The following is a 20,422-nucleotide window of genomic DNA, read 5'->3' on the forward strand; positions in this document are numbered from 1 at the left end:
AGTGGAGCTAGAGGTAAAGGTGGATCCTGGATTCATATATTTGCATGTCTCACAGCCCAGGCATTTGTAGCATCCGGCTGTTTTAGTCAAAAAATTGCTGGCCGGCATGTGATCGAAGCCTGTAATATCGGTGTGGACAACATAATTTTTTATGCTCTTGCCCCTTGTATGGCACATCATGGGCCGTTTGTTCCGCAATGTGCTAAGTTTGTCGTCCGTAGTTATGATAGGCCAAAGTGCATTAAGTGCTCGTGGGACGACTGGGCTGGAGGTGTTATACCGAGAGACGAACGGTATTATCTGTTGGTCACTCTTGGTTTTCAGTTTAAGAAGATCACTTCTGTTCATATTGGCCACTAGTCGTTCCTGTTGTTGAAGGGATCCATTCTTATATCCTCTGCTCTGAAAACGCTTGGTTACTTTGTTTAGTGCACCTTTGAGTTGGTCCGGGTCGCTAGTAATTCTTGCTGCCCTAATGTATTGTGACTTGGGTAGGCCTGTTTTAAGGGCTGCTGGGTGGTGGCTGTTGTAGCGAAGTAGGGTGTTTTTATCGGTAGGCTTGTGATATACTTCTGTATATATCACCTGATTTTTAATGATGACGTTCACGTCCAAGTAATTCAGTTTGTTTGAGTCCCATTGTGCTGTAACTTTGATGGGTGAACTCCTGTTGTTGATGGTGGCAATCAGAGTGTCAAATGCTGCCTTGCCTCCAGTCCATAATATAAAGACGTCATCTATATATCTGGAATAAAACGCAATGTGTTGTTTGAACTCTTCATTGTTGAAGAACATGGCGCGTTCTTCAAAGAACATATAGACATTTGCGAAAGAAGGGGACACATTACTCCCCATGGAGCACCCACTGGCCTGGCGGTAAAATTTCCCATCGAATAGGAAATAGTTGCGGGTTAGCGTTAATTCCAATAGTTGGAGAAATAATTTATGATCCAGACTGGACATCTGTGTGTCGGTTAGAAACGCTTGCATGGCTTTTAGGCCTTGGTCGTGTTGAATGCTTGTGAAAAGGCTGCAAATGTCTACTGTACAGATGATGGTCCCAGCCGGTACAGTGTCGATGGTATTGAGTTGATTGAGGAAACTGGTGGTGTCCTTCGTATAATTGGGTTGTTGACTAATTAAAGGCTGTAGAATGCTGTCCAGAAATATAGAGATGGGCTGAAACAGTGCATTGTGTGCAGAAATGATAGGTCTGCCGGGTGGACAATCCATGCTCTTGTGGATTTTGGGTACCAGAAACAGCAACGGTACTGTGGGAAATTCTTGTTTTAAGGAGCTGCATAACTTGGTGGAAATCAAACCGGTAGTACTGGCTGCTTCCAGTATGTTGTCTACTTCCGCTTTGTACTGTTTGGTGGGATCGCCAGCCAGCGCTTCGTATACCGTATCGTTTGCCAATTGGCGATATGCCTCCGTCCTGTAGTCGGATAAATTCATTATAACAATGCCCCCCCCCCCTTGTCGGCGGGGCGTATAATGATGTCCTTGTAGGACCCCAAGTTCTTGAGGGCTTGGAATTCAGAACGTGAAAGATTATGGTGTACGTTGTGCTTGGCTGCTGTATATTTGGTAATGGACTGGTCCAACAGTCGGGTGAACGTTTTTATGGACGAGTTGGATGAAATGGGATCAAATTTTGACTTACGTGTGGAGTTGATAAACATCTGATGTGTCTCTGGCCTGGCTGTGGGAGGGTGATCATGACAAAATTCTTGTAGGCGAAGCTTGCGAGCAAATTTGTTTAATTCGATTTGCCAAGTGAATTCATTGAACTGGCTGGTTGGAACGAAAGATAAACCATAGTTAAGCACCTTGGTTTCTAGATTGTTGAGATGGCGGTCGGAGAGGTTGTAGATTACAGTTTCTTCCTTAAAGTTGTGTTTCTGGAGCCGCGAGTTCTGTTGGCCCCTGCGGGTGGGCGTCCTTTTGTTTTTAAGCCTGCCCCTGCGGCAGGCGTAGCCCCTAAAGGGGGGTCATTAGCTTCAGTTGGGCCCTCTGAGTCCGCCAGCATAAAATCACTGTCACTGTTGGATGTAACATTGTCCCTAGCTCTTTCTTCTCTGCGATTGCGCCAAGTGTGTTTAGAGCGATAATTATACGGTTTGTGATTACCAGGTTCACCGCCAGAGAGCCACCGATAGACGCGGTTGGTTTCATAATCGTCTTGGACTATGTGTAATTTGGTCCGCTTGAATTTGATGAGCTCTTTTTTATGGTTATCACATAGTGTCTGGATTTTCTGTATAATGGTCTGATTTTCTTCTTTGGTAAGTAACACGCGATGCTCGTGTTCGACGGCCTTAATTTTGTCTCGTGTGTTCTTCAATTCTTTCCCGGCTTCCTCCACAACTAGTAGCATCAAGTCCATACTACACTTGTTTAAAATGCCAATCCACCGGTTACAAAAATCTGTGTTGAACCGGTCTATGGTGGGGACATTGCGGATGCGGAAGCCTCTAGGGATCATTTTGTCATGATGGTAGTTAGACAAAGATATGCCGTGCATGAGAAAATCTAATTCTCTTTTTTTCAATTTGACGAGTTGATGATAGATGTCATCCATATTGAGCTGTTCATCTGCTTCAGTGAGGTCTTCTGTGAATAATAAGCGCTCCGCATCAGCGTCGGTGAAGCTGTAGAGGTTAGCCTGGGTGGCCGTACTTTCTGTATGTTGTGACATGGCCATGAAGATATGTGGCACTTGCTACAATGAGAACAGTGCAGAATGCTTGTATGCCGCAAATGAACTGTGGTAGTCCAGACTTTATGTGAAGTGCATTAACAGTGAATACAGAAGGTGCCTTGTGCGTGCTGTGGGTGACTCCGACGGGTCTGTTTCCTCCACAAAAGGGGCCTGTAAATGGCTAATATGATAAGCAGAAGTATATCACAAGCCTACCAATAAAAACACCCTACTTCGCTACAACAGCCACCACCCAGCAGCCCTTAAAACAGGCCTACCCAAGTCACAATACATTAGGGCAGCAAGAATTACTAGCGACCCGGACCAACTCAAAGGTGCACTAAACAAAGTAACTAAGCGTTTTCAGAGCAGAGGATATAAGAATGGATCCCTTCAACGGGTTCACTACGGCTGGCCGGCGGTCGGGCTCCCGGCGACCAGCATCCCGGCGCCGGGAGCCCGACCGCCGGCTTACCGACAGCTTGGCGAGCGCAAATGAGCCCCTTGCGGGCTCGCTGCGCTCGCCACGCTACGGGCACAGTGGCGCGCTACACTATTTTATTCTCCCTCTATGGGGGTCGTGGACCCCCACGAGGGAAAATAAGTGTCGGTATGCCGGCTGTCGGGCTCCCGGCGCCGGTATACTGAGCGCCGGGAGCCCGACCGCCGGCAAACAGAAGACCACCCCCTTCAACAACAGGAACGACTAGTGCCCAATATGAACAGAAGTGATCTTCTTAAACAGAAAACCAAGAGTGACCAACAGATAATACCGTTCGTCTCTCGGTATAACACCTCCAGCCCAGTCGTCCCACGAGCACTTAATGCACTTTGGCCTATCATAACTACGGACGACAAACTTAGCACATTGCGGAACAAACAGCCCATGATGTGCCATACAAGGGGCAAGAGCATAAAAAATTATGTTGTCCACACCGATATTACAGGCTTCGATCAGATGCCGGCCAGCAATTTTTTGACTAAAACAGCCGGATGCTACAAATGCCTGGGCTGTGAGACATGCAAATATATGAATCCAGGATCCACCTTTACCTCTAGCTCCACTGGCAAATCCTACAAGATAAGGCATGTGCTGAATTGCACAACTACCCACATCATTTACCTTATAACTTGCCCGTGTAAATATCAACATGTAGGCAAAACCATACGTAATGCCAGAGAACGCTTTGCCTTACATAGATCTGCTGTCAAGGGCTGCTCTGACCCAAAAGAAATCAGAACAGCCGGTGGCCAGACATTACGCTGAAAAGCAGCACTCTCTCAACGATCTCCGTTTTCAAATTATTGACCATATTCCCAATAGCCTGCGAGGAGGTGACAGGGCAGGCACCCTGCTCCAAAGAGAGGCGAGCTGGATGTTTAAATTAAACACCGTGTGACCCAACGGTCTTAACGAAAGAATACAATGGAGCATCTTTTAATTGCACCATCTGGCTATGAGACAAGACTTCCATCAACATCAAACACCGCCCCCCTATGAGGAATTATGTACATTCCATGCAAAGGTATCCCTGCCAACCAGCCGTTAGTCTACATGGCATGAACTGGACTTTATGGCACAGACAAGGACAGTAGCATTATATATCAGCCGCTGTATCAATGTATATTTCTTCAACAACTAAGGCAGTATACATTATTTTTATACAATGTCATGAATGTTTGTTTAAATGTTCTACATATTTCACTGACTATGTTCCAGCTTTGTTTATACACAGCCTCGCCACTGGACCTCCGCGAACGGGAAGCCACAGAATGCCGGGTAACCATGACTACAGCTTCCCTGGTTGCCTAGGCACTGTCGGAATCCCGTGACGCGCCGGAACCATGTGACTGAGGCGGCCGCACGTCACCCGCACCAGGACGGAAGCTCCACGCTTCCCCGGTCACCGCTGTCACTCCCGCCTTCCGGGTCTTCTTCACCATAAAGGTAACACCTAATTACATTGTACACTCACTCTGTTTGTTCACCTTGACAAAGGGGCGTTTGCGCCCCGAAACGTTGGATCACCCCTCTTTTGCTGTTATGGATTAAAAGCACTTGCACTTTAACTTTGGCTTCTGCAGTCCCTGAGTGCCGCTGATTGTCCTATTGGAAAAATGTCTGCATACCTCTTCCAGATGGCACCGGAGCACCATTAAATGTGCAGGGTGAGTGCCGATCCGAGTACATATCCTCTATATATATATATATATATATATATATATATATATAAACAAGCATGAAAAAATAAGCGGCACTCAGCGTCTTAATCAGAATGGAAAAGTGTATTCACATCACCATCAAAACCAACGTTTCGGGACACGCAGGTCCCTTTGTCAAGGTGTACAGAGGGACCTGCGTGTCCCGAAACGTTGGCTTTGATGGTGATGTGAATACACTTTTCCATTTTGATTAAGACGCTGAGTGCCGCTCATTTTTTCCTGCTTGTTTATCCACTGCTGCTGTGAGGGCACCAGCGCACTTTTTGGACATTGAAAACGGAGTGCCGATCCATACCTATTCCTTGTATATATATATATATATATATATATATATATATATATATATATATATATATATATACATACACACACAGTATATATATATATATATATATATATATATATATATATAAGTCTGATGAGTGCAGCCGTAATGCAGCTTTATCATATATAAATAAATAAATAAATAATGTGACAGTCTGTCCCAGCCTGCGCCGACTCCTCCTGTCCATCCCCATCTACAGCTCTCCGTCCGGTGAGAGGGTCTATGGCCACGGATTGGTTGGAGAAAACGATTTGGCAACCTGGTTGCTGTATAATGTGGCTGTGGAGGGATATTTTGTGGCAGTGTGGGTAACAGGGACTGTAGTTTCAAATTATGGTGTGGTACCTTACCCCTGGGATACATTAAAATTCACATCAACAGGTCAAAAAAACACCATGTTGGAAATGTAGAAGCTTGTGAGATTCTGCACTGCCGTAATTCTGTCCATTTATTTATTTATTTTTAAACTGCAAAAACATAAAATGGAACAATCAAACTGCTTCTACATTTTAAAATATTGACGCTTTAAAAAAAGGACAGGCTCGCCGAATTTGCATCAGTGCAGAATTTCGCAGGCTATTACATTTAAACCAATATATCTAAATATTGCTTCAAAATACAAAGGTATAGCCTGCTAGAAAATGTATACCCCTAGCAGCTCCAATTAAGAGGTACCCCAAACTTTTACATAGGAAAAAAATATAAAGCAAACTGGTACTTCCTAGGATACCGACACAGTACGCCTTAGCAAATCAATAGCAACTAAGTAATGTCCAAGTGTATTCCTAGTTCATGTAGTAAAGTGACAATTGCAAATCCTGTTAACGATAAGGTCCTTCTTGAGTACATGGAATCTGACTTATAATACAAGGACAGAATGTTTTTAATTGTCCCAAATTCCAAATATACAGTGCTTCCGGAAAGTATACACAGCGCTTCACTTTTGGCACATTTTGTTATGTTACAGCTTTATTCCAAAATGGAATAAATTTATTTTTTACCTCAAAATCCTACACACAATATACCCCATGATGACAACATGAAAAAAAAGGAAAAAAGAAAATCACATGTACATAAGTATTCACAGCCTTGAGCTCAGGTGCATCTTGTTTCCACTGATCATCCTTGAGATGTTCCAAAAGCTTAATTGAAGTCCACCTGTAGTAAATTCAGTTGATTGGACATGATTTGGAAAGGCACACACCTGTCTATATAAGATCGCACACTTGACAGTGCATGTCTGAGCACAAACCAAGCACGAAGTCAAAGGAATTGTCTGTAGACTTCCAAGACAGGATTGTCTCGAGGCACAAATCTGGGGAAGGATACAGAAAAATATCTGCTGCTTTGAAGGTCCCAATGAACACAGTGGCCTCCATCATCCAAAAATGGAAGAAGTTTGGAACCACTAGGCCTGTATGGTAGAGTACAAAGGAAGAAAGTCAAACCAAGGTATATAACAGCACTATTCCTAAATATGTCTCACAGAAAATAAGAATTTACTCACCGGTAATTCTATTTCTCGTAGTCCGTAGTGGATGCTGGCGACTCTGTAAGGACCATGGGGAATAGACGGGCTCCGCAGGAGACTGGGCACACTATAAGAAAGTTTTGGTACTACCTGGTGTGCACTGGCTCCTCCCACTATGCCCCTCCTCCAGACCTCAGTTAGGATACAGTGCCCGGAAGAGCTGACACAATAAGGAAGGATTTTGAATCCCGGGTAAGACTCATACCAGCCACACCAATCACACCGTATAACTCGTGATATTAAACCCAGTTAACAGTATGAAATATAACTGAGCCTCTCAACAAATGGCTCAACAATAACCCTTTAGTTAGGCAATAACTATATACAAGTATTGCAGACAATCCGCACTTGGGATGGGCGCCCAGCATCCACTACGGACTACGAGAAATAGAATTACCGGTGAGTAAATTCTTATTTTCTCTGACGTCCTAGTGGATGCTGGGGACTCCGTAAGGACCATGGGGATTATACCAAAGCTCCCAAACGGGCGGGAGAGTGCGGATGACTCTGCAGCACCGAATGAGAGAACTCAAGGTCCTCCTCAGCCAGGGTATCAAATTTGTAGAATTTAGCAAACGTGTTTGCCCCTGACCAAGTTGCAGCTCGGCAAAGTTGTAAAGCCGAGACCCCTCGGGCAGCCGCCCAAGATGAGCCCACCTTCCTCGTGGAATGGGCTTTCACTGATTTAGGATGCGGCAATCCAGCCGCAGAATGCGCCAGCTGAATTGTGCTACAAATCCAGCGAGCAATAGTCTGCTTAGAAGCAGGAGCACCTATTTTGTTGGGTGCATACAGGATAAAAAGCGAGTCAGTTTTCCTGACTCCAGCCGTCCTGGAAACATAAATTTTCAAGGCCCTGACTACGTCCAGTAACTTGGAATCCTCCAAGTCCCTAGTAGCCGCAGGCACCACAATAGGTTGGTTCAAGTGAAAAGCGGATACCACCTTAGGGAGAAACTGGGGACGAGTCCTCAATTCTGCCCTATCCATATGGAAAATCAGATAAGGGCTTTTACATGACAAAGCCGCCAATTCTGACACACGCCTAGCCGAAGCCAAGGCCAATAACCTGACCACTTTCCACGTGAGATATTTCAGATCCACGGTTTTAAGTGGTTCAAACCAATGTGATTTTAGGAAACTCAATACCACATTGAGATCCCAAGGTGCCACAGGAGGCACAAAAGGGGGCTGAATATGAAGCACTCCCTTTACAAAAGTCTGAACTTCAGGCAGTGAAGCCAGTTCTTTCTGGAAGAAAATCGACAGAGCCGAAATCTGGACCTTAATGGAACCCAATTTTAGGCCCATAGTCACTCCTGACTGTAGGAAGTGCAGAAAACGACCCAGCTGAAATTCCTCTGTAGGGGCCTTCCTGGCCTCACACCACGCAACATATTTCCGCCAAATGCGGTGATAATGGTTTGCGGTTACTTCTTTCCTGGCTTTTATCAGCGTAGGAATGACTTCCTCCGGAATGCCCTTTTCCTTTAGGATCCGGAATTCAACCGCCATGCCATCAAACGCAGCCGCGGTAAGTCTTGGAACAGACAGGGCCCCTGCTGTAGCAGATCCTGTCTGAGCGGTAGAGGCCATGGGTCCTCTGTTAACATTTCTTGAAGTTCCGGGTACCAAGCTCTTCTTGGCCAATCCGGAACCACGAGTATCGTTCTTACTCCTCGCCTTCTTATTATTCTCAGTACCTTTGGTATGAGAGGCAGAGGAGGGAACACATAAACCGACTGGTACACCCACGGTGTCACTAGAGCGTCCACAGCTATCGCCTGAGGGTCCCTTGACCTGGCGCAATATCTCTTTAGTTTTTTGTTGAGGCGGGACGCCATCATGTCCACCTGTGGCCTTTCCCAACGGTTTACTAACAGTAGGAAGACTTCTGGATGAAGTCCCCACTCTCCCGTGTGTAGGTCGTGTCTGCTGAGGAAGTCTGCTTCCCAGTTGTCCACTCCCGGAATGAACACTGCTGACAGTGCTAGTACGTGATTTTCCGCCCATCGGAGAATCCTTGTGGCTTCTGCCATCGCCACCCTGCTTCTTGTGCCGCCCTGTCGGTTTACATGGGCGACTGCCGTGATGTTGTCTGATTGGATCAGAACCGGCTGGTTTTGAAGCAGGGGCCTTGCCTGACTTAGGGCATTGTAAATGGCCCTCAGTTCCAGAATGTTTATGTGTAGGGACGACTCCTGACTTGACCAAAGTCCCTGGAAATTTCTTCCCTGTGTGACTGCGCCCCAGCCCCGAAGGCTGGCATCCGTGGTCACCAGGACCCAGTCCTGTATGCCGAATCTGCGGCCCTCTAGAAGATGAGCACTCTGCAGCCACCACAGTAGAGACACCCTGGTCCTTGGAGACAGGGTTATCAGTTGATGCATCTGAAGATGTGATCCCGACCACTTGTCCAAGAGGTCCCACTGGAAGGTCCTTGCATGGAACCTGCCGAATGGAATTGCTTCGTATGAAGCCACCATTTTTCCCAGGACTCGTGTGCAGTGATGCACCGATACCCGTTTTGGTTTTAGGAGGTCTCTGACTAGAGATGACAGCTCCTTGGCTTTCTCCTGCGGGAGAAACACTTTTTTCTGTTCTGTGTCCAGAATCATCCCCAGGAACAGTAAGCGTGTGGAAGGAACCAGTTGTGACTTTGGAATGTTTAGAATCCAGCCATGCTGTTGTAGCACTTCCCGAGATAGTGCTACTCCGACCAGTAACTGCTCCCTGGACCTCGCCTTTATTAGGAGATCGTCCAAGTACGGGATAATTAAAACTCCCTTTTTTCGAAGGAGTATCATCATTCCTGCCATTACCTTGGTAAACACCCTCGGTGCCGTGGACAGTCCAAATGGTAGTGTCTGGAATTGGTAATGGCAATCCTGTACCACAAATCTGAGGTACTCCTGGTGAGGAAGGTAAATTGGGACATGCAGGTAAGCATCCTTGATGTCCAGGGATACCATGTAATCCCCCTCGTCCAGGCTTGCAATAACCGCCCTGAGCAATTCCATCTTGAACTTGAATCTTTTTATGTATGTGTTCAAGGATTTCAAATTTAAAATGGGTCTCACCGAACCGTCCGGTTTCGGTACCACAAACAGTGTGGAATAGTAACCCCGGACTTGTTGAAGTAGGGGTACTTTGACGATCACCTGCTGGGAATACAGCTTGTGAATTGCCTCTAGTACAGCCTCCCTGCCTGAGGGAGTTGTCGGTAAGGCCGATTTGAGGAAACGGCGGGGGGGAGGCGCCTCGAATTCCAGCTTGTACCCCTGAGATACTACTTGAAGGATCCAGGGATCCACCCGTGAGCGAACCCACTGATCGCTGAAATTTTTGAGGCGGCCCCCCACCGTACCTGGCTCCGCCTGTGGAGCCCCACCGTCATGCGGCGGATTTGGAAGAAGCGGGGGAGGACTTTTGTTCCTGGGAACCTGTTGCGTGGTGCAGCCTTTTTCCCCTTCCTCTGCCTCTAGACAGAAAGGACCCGCCTTTTCCCCGCCTGTTTTTCTGGGGTCGAAAGGACTGTACCTGATAATACGGTGCTTTCTTAGGCTGTGAGGGGACATGGGGCAAAAATGCTGACTTCCCAGCTGTTGCTGTGGAAACAAGGTCTGAGAGACCATCCCCAAATAACTCCTCACCCTTATAAGGCAAAACTTCCATGTGCCTTTTAGAATCTGCATCCCCTGTCCACTGCCGAGTCCATAAGCCTCTCCTAGCAGAAATGGACAATGCACTTATTCTAGATGCCAGCCGGCAGATCTCCCTCTGTGCATCTCTCATGTACAAGACTGAGTCTTTTATATGCTCTACGGTTAGCAATATAGTGTCCCTGTCCAGGGTGTCAATATTTTCTGACAGGGAATCTGACCAAGCAGCAGCAGCACTGCACATCCAGGCTGAAGCAATAGCTGGTCTCAGTATAACACCAGTGTGTGTATATATAGACTTTAGGATAGCCTCCTGCTTTCTATCAGCAGGTTCCTTTAGGGCGGCCGTATCCGGAGACGGTAGTGCCACCTTTTTAGACAAACGTGTGAGCGCTTTATCCACCCTAGGTGGAGTTTCCCAACGTGACCTATCCTCTGGCGAGAAAGGGAACGCCATTAGTAATTTTTTTGAAATCACCAATTTTTTTATCAGGAAAAGCCCACGCTTCTTCACACACTTCATTTAATTCTTCAGATGGGGGAAAAACTATTGCCAGTTTTTTCTCCCCAAACATAATACCCTTTTTTGAGGTACCTGGGTTTATATCAGAAAGGTGTAAAACCTCTTTCATTGCCTCAATCATGCAACGAATGGCCCTAGTGGACATTAAATTTGACTCATCGTCGTCGACACTGGTATCAGTATCCGTGTCGACATCTGTGTCTGCCATCTGAGGTAGTGGGCGTTTTAGAGCCCCTGATGGCCTTTGAATTGCCTGGGCAGGCACGAGCTGAGAAGCCGGCTGTCCCGCATTTGGCATGACGTCAAATTTTTTATGTAAGGAGTCGACACTTGCACGTAATTCCTTCCATAAGTCCATCCACTCAGGTGTCTGCCCCGCAGGGGGTGACATCACATTTATAGGCATCTGCTCCGCCTCCACATAAGTCTCCTCATCAAACATGTCGACACAGCCGTACCGACACACCGCACACACACACAGGGAATGCTTTTAAAGGAGACAGGACCCCACAAAAGCCCTTTGGGGAGACAGAGAGAGAGTATGCCAGCACACACCAGAGCGCTATATAATGCAGGGACTAACTGAATTATGTCCCCTATAGCTGCTATAATATTTACTGCGCCTCAATTTTGTGCCCCCCCTCTCTTTTTTACCCTTTTCTGTAGTGTAGACTGCAGGGGAGAGTCAGGGAGCTTCCTTCCAGCGGAACTGTGAGGGAGAAATGGCGCCAGTGTGCTGAGGGAGATGGCTCCGCCCCTTTTTCGGCTGACTTTTCTCCCGCTTTTTTCTGTATTCTGGCAGGGGTAATTACCACATATATAGCCTCTGGGGCTATATATTGTGGTTATTTTGCCAGCCAAGGTGATATTATTGCTGCTCAGGGCGCCCCCCCCCAGCGCCCTGCACCCTCAGTGACCGGAGTGTGAAGTGTGTATGAGGAGCAATGGCGCACAGCTGCAGTGCTGTGCGCTACCTTGGTGAAGACTGAAGTCTTCTGCCGCCGACTTTCCGGACCATCTTCATGCTTCTGGCTCTGTAAGGGGGACGGCGGCGCGGCTCCGGGAACGAACACCAAGGACGGGTCCTGCGGTCGATCCCTCTGGAGCTAATGGTGTCCAGTAGCCTAAGAAGCCCAAGCTAGCTGCAAGCAGGTAGGTTCGCTTCTTCTCCCCTTAGTCCCTCGTTGCAGTGAGCCTGTTGCCAGCAGGTCTCACTGTAAAATAAAAAACCTAACATATACTTTCTTTCTAGGAGCTCAGGAGAGCCCCTAGTGTGCATCCAGCTCGGCCGGGCACAGAAATCTAACTGAGGTCTGGAGGAGGGGCATAGAGGGAGGAGCCAGTGCACACCAGGTAGTACCAAATCTTTCTTATAGTGTGCCCAGTCTCCTGCGGAGCCCGTCTATTCCCCATGGTCCTTACGGAGTCCCCAGCATCCACTAGGACGTCAGAGAAATCAGATGAAATATGATAAGATAAATAATGTCCGATTTTATCACATAAAGGAAATCCACTTTATCGTCTCAATGTAGGTAAAAACAAGAAGTCCTTTTATTTCAAACGTTAAATGAAAGTTTCTCAATCTAAGCGGGGCAATTCCGGCAGGAGAAAACAACAGTACATTCGTTTGGTTCTATAGATATACTCAGTGGAGCTCACCAGATCCTCGGGATGCCGTTATTATTGCGGTGTTCACCACTACGGGATTTGCTCTCCCCGTGGATGTTATTCGGACACCGCTGGCCGTCCTTAGATCACGGAACCTCCAGGCGCTGCAGACACCGCCAAACTTCTCCGCTCTCCCCCGTCTGGATTGCTCCCCGCTAGATACGGATAGTGACCAGGTTCACCTGCTGCTGCCGATGCGTTTCTACCCTCAGCGGGTCTTTATCAAGGCACTGTATGGTAGAGTGGCCAGACAAAAGCCACTCCTTAGTAAAAAGCACATGGCAGCCTGCCTGGAGTTAGCCAAAATGCACCTGAAGGACTCTCAGACCATGAGAAACAAAATTTAACTCTTTGGCGTGAATGCCAGGCGTCACGTTTGGAGGAAACCAGGCACTGCTCATCAACAGGCCAATACCATCCCTACAGTGAAGCATGCTGGTGGCAGCATCATACTGTGGGGATGTTTTTCAGTGGCAGCAACTGGGAGACTAGTCAGGATAGAGATAAAGATGAATGCAGCAATGTACAGAGACATCCTGGATGAAAACCTGCTCCAGAGTGCTCTTGACCTTAGTCTGGGGCGACTGTTCATCTTTCAGCAGGACAATGACCCTAAGCACACAGCCAAAATATCAAAGGAGTGGCTTCAGGACAACTCTGTGAATGTCTTTGAGTGGCCCAGCCAGAGCCCAGATTTGAATCAGATTGAACAGCTCTCAAGAGATCTGAAAATGGCTGTGCACCAACGCTTCCCATCCAAACTGATGGAACTTAAGAGGTGCTGCAAAGAAGAATGGGCGAAACTGCCCAAAGATAGGTGTGCCAAGCTTGTAGCATCATATTCAAAAAGACTTGAGGCTGTAATTGCGGCCAAAGGTGCATCAACAAAGTATTGAGCAAAGGTTGTGAATACTTATGAAAATGTAATTTCTTATTTATTTAAAAAAAAAGTAGCAAAAATATCAAAAAGGAGAGTTATGGTAGACTTACCATGGTTAACTTTCTTTCTGCAAGGTACATTGGGTTCCACAGGGAAACATCGGAGTCCAGAGTGGATCTTGATACAGAGCTACCAAGAGGCTAAAGCTTTAGGCTTTCCCAGGATGCATTGGGGCCTCCTCTATAAACCCCGCCTCCAGGCACTGGAGCTCAGTTTCGTTAACCAGTCAAATGCAGGACCAGGCAAGAGAGAAGGTAGATGTTAGTCACATAGAACCACATTCTCACAACAGGATAAGGTACCAGCAGCTAATGCCATGCAAACCCTTAGAATTTAGGTGCGTCAGGGTGGGTGCCCTGTGGAACCCAATGTACGTCGCAGAAAGAGAGTTAACCATGGTAAGTCTACCATAACTCTCGTTTTCTGCAAAACAAGTGCCGGATCTCTAATGCTGGTCCTCGCCGCCGGTACTACAGAGTCTTATTAAAATGAGCATTAGTACACCCGAACTGTACTTCTATGCCCTGGCGGTCTAGTGGGGTCCCTGCTAGGTGAAGGTGTCCACGCCAGCGTCACGGTCCGTCTTTCTAGACCGCGACATGAATACGATTTAATGGCCCTCTTACCTCCTCCCCGTAGCAGCCATGTAAACCAGGAGAGTGTCTGCGACCATGTGCCTAATGCCGGAACGTCTCCGCTACAAGTACCCGGGAACAGGCCGCAGAAGTATAAGACGCCGCTTGGGAGGTGATGGAGCCGCAGCACAGAATGTCACACTGACATATCAGCAATGTGGACCTTGAAGTCTTCTTAGAATACTTTTAAGGGCTGTCCAGTGCAGCCCCCCTATTAAGTGACCTGCTGCTGCAGGCACCAACTCGAAACTGAGCTCCAGTGCCTGGAGGTGGGGTTTATAGAGGCGGCCCCAATGCATCCTGGGACAACCTAAAGCTTCAGCCTGTTGATGCCTCTGGATCAAGATCCACTCTACACCCTGATGTTTACTTGTGGAAAACAATGTACCCTACTGCAGAAAAAACTTTTTTCTCTGTGTCATTATGGGATATTGTGTGTAGAATTTTGAGGGGAAAAAATGTATTTATTCCATTTTGGAATAAGGCTGTAACATAACAAATTGTGGAAAAACTGAAGCGCTGTGAATACTTTCCGGATGCACTGTAAATCATGATCTGTGTATTAATATAGTTGCGGTTCTGATCTTCAGGGCCGGTACTAGAGTGTTTGGCGCCCTCCTGCAAATGATAAATTGGCACCCTCCCATCCTTAAAAAAGGAACAATGCGCACCGAAAAAAGGGGTGTGGTAATACAAGGGAGGGGCATGGCCACAATGGTACCCACAATTCATATTACACCACATAGTATTCACGTTACGCCACACAGTACTATCCCTTATACACAATGTCAACAGTAGTGCCTCTTATCAGAGGTGTAGCTAGGTGTCACGGTGCCCGGAGCAAGGGTATGTTTCAGTGCCACCTCCTCTGTACTGAATTGGGGACATATTACATTTGAAAAGAAAAATATATTTTAAAATTGGTGACAGGGGCAGTTCTAGACCTTGAGGAGCTCAGGGCAAATATTTAATTTGCTGCCCGGCACACCAAACATAGGGACAGTGCGTGCCGTAGGCGAGCGCAAAAATATAGGGGCCACAGAATAGTACCAATTCACAATACACCGCACAGTTGTGTCCGTTAGTCACATTACACCGCACAGTAGTGACTGTTATTCATATTACACCTCACAGTACCGTCCGTTATTCACATTACACCTCACAGTACCGTCTGTTATTCAAATTACACCTCACAGTACCATCTGTTATTCACATTACACCGCACAGTTGCATCCGTTATTCACATTACACCGCACAGTAGCCTCCGTTATTCACATTACACCGCATAGTAGCATCCGTTATTCACATTACACCGCACAGTAGCATCTGTTATTCACATTACACCGCACAGTAGCATCTGTTAGTCACATTACACCGCACAGTAGCGTCCGTTAGTCACATTACACTGCACAGCAGTGTCCGTGAGTCACATTACACTGCACAGTAGCGTCCGTTAGTCACATTACACTGCACAGTAGCGTCCGTTAGTCACATTACACTGCACAGCAGTGTCCGTTAGTCACATTACATTGTACAGTACCATCCGTTATTCACATTACACCGCACAGTAGCATCCGTTAGTCACATTACACTGCACAGTACCGTCTGTTATTCACATTACACCGCACAGTACCATCCGTTATTCACATTACACCACACAGTAGCATCCGTTAGTCACATTACACTGCACACTAGCGTCCGTTAGTCACATTACACTGCACACTAGCGTCCGTTAGTCACATTACACTGCACAGTAGTACCCACACAGGAGAGCACCTTATACGCATTATGCGGCCAGGTAGAGCCCATTATACATATTATGCCAGGTACATCCCTCATTCCCTCCACAGCACTGCCCCAGTACCTGCAGGAGGTCCCGACTCCGGCGCTGCTCCTCCTCTGCCTTCTCCTCCTCATGTCTCTCGGATGTGCCGTTACCCCTGCAGCAGCGGCTTTGTAAGATGTCGGCAGTTATGCCGAGAGGGAGGGAACGGGTACTAATTACTCGGGACACGGACTGATGGAGGGCCCGGTGGGGCCCTGGTCCACCGCACTCCCTCCTTACTGTGCAGCAGCATAAGCACTCATCTTGGCAGCACAGCACATGCTGCAGTGTGCTGTGCTGCAGTGAGGCTGCTGCTACTGCTGTGCCAATGCCTATTTGGGTAGTGGGGGGAAGTGATCACACTCTGCCCTCAAATTGGCTCAGGGCTTCTCCCCCCACCCCCCCACCCCCCCAAGGCTCGACTTCCTCACAGTCACTCCATAGCAAAAAAAAAAAAAAAAAATCAGCCATGCACAGTATAAGGAACTTAACACGACACTATTGATAAAGTGAGGTATGATTAAGAATTACTGATTGCTTACTACATTATAATATAGGAACACTACACTAAGTATCTTTTGATTCAATCACTTAGTAACAATTTACCAGTTTTGCTTTTTTACATAAATTTGGACAGCTCCATCCTTATCTACTGCCACCCACAGTTTGTTCTTTACAAATGTAAAGTAACGAAAACCTTATTTGTTTTTATTATTATTTTATAATTGACTAATATTACATAAATGCAAGATAAACACTGTTGAGATTTTTTTTATATAAACACTGTTTCTCTGGTAATACATTTACAGTACACCTCATATATAGTGTATGTGTTACATGTCCAAAGGTCTGTATATAACAGGACTTACACAGCGTTCAACTTGCTCTCTCTCTAAAAGTTCAGTATCAACTGCATATTCTCGAAGTATGCTTCGCTTGATCGTCTAGGGTAGGTCTCTTTAATATAAAGGAAACAGATAGCTGTACTTGAGACTCTGCAAAACACGTAAATATTAACAGTCAAAATCATTGCACGTCTTATTCTGTAACGCAACACAAACAAATGCTTCTTGCTATATCACTTACTACTTATAAAGAAATCATTCTGTCAATTAATTTAACAGAATTATTTAAAACACTTTAAAACATAAGAAAGTAATGAGATTATTTATTTTATATACTTATATTTTTATAGAAGGTTGATTATCCTGTAATGACTGATGCCAATATACACCACGTGAATAGTCGGGATGTGGTTATGTTACTGGCGGTCAGCATGCCGACGCTGGGATCCCGAACACTAAATATGCTGAAAGCCAGAACACCCATAGAGTGGAAATAGAAGCTGTGAAGAGCGCAGCGAGCCCGCTGCATGCAAGCATACGAGCCCGCAAGGGGTTTTGCTGCGCTCGCCCCAGCCGGCATTCTACTGTCGGGATCCCGGTGTCGGTAAGCTGACCTCCAGGATCCCGGCAGCCGGCATATAACACCCAACCCGAATAGTCTTTTACTTTGTGTGCAAATTACTTTAAGATACTCAATTTTTTTTAGATGCAAGTTATACACTGTTCTTGGACTAACAAAACCCAAAAAAATGTAAAATGTGTTTATATTGGTCTATGCGAATATTATAAAATATAACAGTTGACATGATACTACTTAAAGGGGGTACACACTAGGCGATTTCTGGCTAAAAAAGCAGAGGTTATGGTGGGGTTATAGCGGGTTAAACCTATACCCAGAGGTTATGGCGGCTTATACCTAGATAACCCTCTTTCTCTGACTTAAATTTTTGGCAGCGCACCATTGAAAATAAGCATACCATATCCAATAATAGATGCGAGCAGAAGGCGGCTTTCTTTTTTTTTTTAGCAGAGTCTCGATTACCTCTTGTGAAAACCCTTTAGCCTTTAAGACGGATGTTTCAAGAGCCACGCCGTCTAAGACAGTCGATCCAGATGTTTGTAAAGACAAGGACCCTGAAATAGCAGATCTGGATGTTGAGGCAATAGGAACAGAGCATTCGTGGGAACCCTCTGCTGATCTGTGTACCAATTTCGACTGGGCCACGACGGAGCTATTAATATCATGGCACACCTTTCCTGTTTGAATTTTTGAATCACTCTGGGTGTCAGAGAGAGATTGATGGAAACACATACACAAGATGAAAATTCCATCTCACAGATAGAGCATCCACGAAGATTGCTTCGGGATCTTTTCTTTTTGACCCGTACACAGGTACCTTGTTGTTCTGATGAGAGGCCATCATATCTATATTCGGCAGCACCCATCTGTTTACCAGAACTTGGAAGACTTTTGGGTGCAAGGCCCATTCGCTTGCCAGAATGTCATAATTTAGGACTCCTGGCATGAAAACTGCTGACATGGCTGGATGATAAAGTTCCACACATTTTATTGTGCAGCTTACCTCCATCACTGCTATTCAACTCTGAGTACCTTCCTGATGATAGGAGATAGGCTGGTACAAAAGAATCTGAGGAAGATTCTTCCTGAAGGAAAAAGCGTAACCCTGAGACACCGCTTCTTCCACCCAGGTATCGGTGGTGGAATTCTTCCAAACCTGTGCAGAGAGAAGAAGTCGGCCTCCCACACTGGGCTCCCCCAGGTGGAGGCCCCCACCATCAAACTTGTGGCTTGTATTCTGGTTTAGAAGTTGGGCGTCTGGTTAACCATGCCTGTTTTCCTTGTCCATTTCTGTTCCTAGTCTTACCAGATCTGTCTGGCTGAGACTGTTTGCTGTAAGCCTGTCCTTTAGCCTTACCCTGGACCCAACAGCCGGAAAACTGGGTTTAGCCTTATATGTAGTGGGAAACATCACCTTTTTAGTATCTGCTTTAGACACAAGAATATTATTTAATTCTGTGCCAAACAGAATATTTCCAACAAAAGGCAAAGATTCCAGAACCTTCTTGGATTCTGAGTCAGCCTTTCACGCACGTAGCCAAATAGCTCTGCAAGCTGCTATTCAGGAAGCTACTGCCAGAAAAGCCCCTTGAGCCTATCAGCTACATTTTGCTGAAAAGCTGCGGACGACTGGGTTAAATCAAACACTGGATGTGGCATGACCCATGTGGGATGTTGCATGTGAGGGTTAAATGGGATCCCTATCCTTGGTACTGTAGCAGGTGTCATACGGTCTGTTAAATGTGACAATGTCTGTGCAAAAGCTGCCCAGGGAGGTTCCTGTGAGTGAACTTGGTGGCTCGCCACAGGTTTTATTCCCACGCTATAGGTGTCGTGGACACCTACGAGTGGGAATAGTTCCTGTTGGTCAGCATGACGCCTGGTGGGATATTAAGAGGTCGAGATCCCAGCGTTGGTATTGTGACCGGCAGTCTCCTAACCGCATCCCTTTACAAACACCACTGAAACCTGCACTAGACCTATCGCTGGTGTGTGTAAACTCTTTCTAGGGTATTCAATTATCCGCCCGAAAATTTTTCGCGGCAATCGGACGAAAATTGCAGCGAAAACGCACAGTTTTTAAATTTTTCGCAAATTCGCTGACATTTTTCGCCCGAAAATTTTTCGCCTGCAATCGGCCGAAAATTGCCGCGAAAACGCTCCATTTTTCGACCTATTCAATTCCGACCGGGTTTCACGTGAAAATTCTTGCAGTGAACAGTGCAGGTGAAAATGGGGAAATCAGCCTGTACCCCAAAAAATGCTAAACTAACATAGGAAAACAGAAGAGAAGTGTGTTAGAGATCACATTAGAGAGTTTTTGGGGACTTAAATTGTGTGAAATGGCGGTTATATGCATTTTTTTTAAATGCAAAAAAATGATAGAAAGCAAGTTTTTTTGAGCAAAATAAATGCTCTCACTAAATTTGGGGTACAAGTATATATTTGGGTCATTTTAGGGTACTTTAAAAAAAAGTGGAAACAGACCGATTACTCCCATCTGCAAGCCTAAAAAACACCTGTCCCACTCATAAAGCACCCCAATATACCTGTCCCATACCTTGAACCCCAATTTCCATCACTTTTTACTTTTTCACCCCAAAAATGACATGTCATTATTGGCCAATTAAAAATAATTAAAAACTTCAACGTGCCTAATTAGTCATAAAGGGGGGTGTCCCAGGAGTTCTGTACCATATCCAAACATTTTTACCTTAAAATAGTGACTTTTCCCAACTTTTCACCTGCTTCAGAGAAGGTGAAGTGAAATTAGTGAAAACATGATCACCGATAAATTTTCCAGGATAATTGAATAGGCTGTAATTGCATTTCACGTGAAAAGTCCGGTTTTTCACCCGAAAACCGGACTTTTCACGTGAAAAGTCCGTTATCACTGCTAATTGAATATGGCCCTTTGTAACACATGAGGCATAGGGGTTTTCAGATTTTTCATTCGTGTGC

The 20,422-nt window shown here is 46.0% G+C and overlaps 1 long non-coding RNA gene across 1 annotated transcript in view; it reads right to left on the bottom strand.

The window, feature by feature from the left end:
• Positions 1-17,026, bottom strand: part of LOC134929116 (uncharacterized) — a 34,907-nt gene extending 17,881 nt beyond the window's left edge. The window contains exon 1 of the long non-coding RNA XR_010178294.1: positions 16,906-17,026. This is a non-coding gene — a long non-coding RNA (uncharacterized LOC134929116). The remainder of the gene's footprint in view (positions 1-16,905) is intronic.
• Between the last annotated feature and the right edge of the window lie 3,396 nt (positions 17,027-20,422).

Source organism: Pseudophryne corroboree, chromosome 5 (assembly GCF_028390025.1).
Source record: "Pseudophryne corroboree isolate aPseCor3 chromosome 5, aPseCor3.hap2, whole genome shotgun sequence".
Taxonomy (NCBI): Eukaryota; Metazoa; Chordata; class Amphibia; order Anura; family Myobatrachidae; genus Pseudophryne; species Pseudophryne corroboree.